This window comes from Filicampus tigris, unplaced genomic scaffold, assembly GCF_054856515.1.
Source record: "Filicampus tigris isolate MCC_2025a unplaced genomic scaffold, RoL_Ftig_1.0 HiC_scaffold_24, whole genome shotgun sequence".
Classification (NCBI taxonomy): domain Eukaryota; kingdom Metazoa; phylum Chordata; class Actinopteri; order Syngnathiformes; family Syngnathidae; genus Filicampus; species Filicampus tigris.
Genome location: NW_028233405.1, coordinates 353894 through 356456, shown reverse-complemented (window position 1 = coordinate 356456; position 2563 = coordinate 353894).

Below are 2563 nucleotides of genomic sequence, written 5' to 3'. Positions count from 1 at the left end.
GTCGTGGTGAAGAAGGAGCTTAGCCGAAAGGCGAAGCTCTCAATTTACCGGTCGATCTACGTTCCTACTCTCACCTATGGTCATGAGCTGTGGGTCATGACCGAAAGAACAAGATCTCGGATACAAGCGGCCGAAATGGGTTTCCTTCGCAGGGTGTCCGGGCTCTCCCTTAGAGATAGGGTGAGAAGTTCGGCCATCCGGGAGGGACTCAGAGTCGAGCCGCTGCTCCTCCGCGTCGAGAGGAGCCAGTTGAGGTGGCTCGGGCATCTGATTAGGATGCCTCCTGGACGCCTCCCTGGTGAGGTGTTCCGGGCATGTCCCACCGGCAGGAGACCCCGAGGACGACCCAGAACACGCTGGAGAGACTATGTCTCCCGGCTTGCCTGGGAACGCCTTGGGATCCTTCCGGAAGAGCTGGAGGATGTTGCTGGGGAGAGGGAAGTCTGGGCTTCCCTGCTGAAGCTGCTGCCTCCGCGACCCGACTACGGATAAGCGGGAGATAATGGATGGATGGATGGATGGATGGAATGGACTGAATAAACGATTCTAAGAATTTTTTTTTAATTTTTTGCTTGGTGAAGAGGAAGCAGGTTTTGTATTGGATTTGACAAATGAATTAATTATGTATAATTTTGTTTTTATGGAGTTGGAACTACATGGAGTCTGTGGAACTATGTTTTTTGGCTTGAACATAGGCCATGAGCTTTGCTGAAAGACACATATGGGAAACAATTAAGATGTAGAAAGTGTTAGAAGCAGTACGATCAAAAAAATAAATAAATAAATAAAATAAAATTAATTGCAAAATTTCTATAACTAATTGAGAGTAATCATCTTTTTCAACTCCAACTTTTTACAAGGCTTGGAAACAATATTTACTTGAGTAAAATGTTGGAATTAATACGAAAAAATGAAAAGTATAGTTTGATTCAAAGGCTATTCTAATAGCCTTCTTTGAGCCCCGAATATTATTATTTTCCTGTAAAATACAACTGTTGAACAACGCACCAAAGACGTACAAATATGGTATTTGAATTCTGCTTTGCAAAGTCGAAAATTATTTTGGATTTCTATAATGAACCATAGAGTAAGTGTTTAAAGGAAAACTACGTAAAGGCCCGTCTTGGTGAAAGTGACCTCTGCTCTAAGTTTGGCTGCAAAGTGAGCAGAGGGAATCTGCCACGGGAAATAAATAAAACTGAGTTAACTGAGTTAATTTTCATGTGTTATAAAATTTTGATTAATCTCCGTAATTAATGCTTTTTGACATTTGAAATTTTGGCAGCCCTAATTAGAAGCTATTGTAGACCTACTAATTACGGTTGAATTGAATTTAGACACTGGAGGGTGGGAATAAGAATGATGATGAACACATTTATGGAGGTCAATCATTATTATTATCCATCCATCCATTATCGATACCGCTTATCCTCACAAGGGTCGCGGGGCGCGCTGGAGCCTATCCCAGCTGTCTTTGGGCAGTAGGCAGGGGACATCCTGAATTGGTTGCCAGCCAATCCCAGGGCACATAGAGACAAACATCCGCACTCACAGTCATACCTAGGGGCAATTTAGAGAGTCCAATCAACTTACCATGCATGTTTTTGGAATGTGGGAGGAAACCGGAGTACCCGGAGAAAACCCACGCTGGCACGGGGAGAACATGCAAACTCCACACAGGGAGGCCGGAGCCAGGATCAAACCCACGACCTCTGAACTGTGAGGCGGACGTGCTAACCAGTCGCCTTATTATTATTATTTCAAATGTATTTTCTTCTCTCAATTCAACATTAATATTACTTATGGATATTAGGAAATTATGGATTTGATGTTATTGGACGCTCTGAATTAAGTTAACCACATTGTTCCACATTGTTAACCACACTGTTTTTTCTTTATTTGACCATGGGTGGAGAAAGCAGGGGCGTAACTAGAAATTTTTCACTGGTGTGGCCAGAGTTGAACAACACCTCATTGAGGAGTGACCGTATGTGCCTCCTTATATGTGTGCATTTTATCTCATGAATATTTAACGAAATGGATGCCACATCCGGTGAGCACAGAGCTTGACCCAGCCAGTCCAGGAATACATGTAGTTGGCCCTTTTTGAAGTGCCAGCACCCAGCCTTTGGAGCAACCTGCCGGAGCCAAAGGAAGACCAACGCATGGTCTTTCCCTTTCAACCCCAGATAGCGTGGACGTGCTGTCTCAGCAGGGGGGAAACAACAAGGCCAAAACCTGCATAAAATGCCGGACCTGTGGCTTCATTCAATCAAGCCATCTCTGGCGGCTTGGCCGAGACATCACACCCCCAGGATGCGATTCCCCAGGTGTCACCACCTTCCTGGAATACGCATCTCAACAACCAAACTGCACATTGGTAGATTGGGTGCCACCCCTAGTGGCGAGTGTGAAGATGGACTGAACTGGACTTCAACTGAAAACCAATTAAAATTATGTTTTAATTTTCGTCCAATGTGTTCGTGTTGATCCACCGCTACAGGACATGAACTGAAATCAACACCAAATGCATGATGTTTGAATGATATTGCAGTTGTAGTTG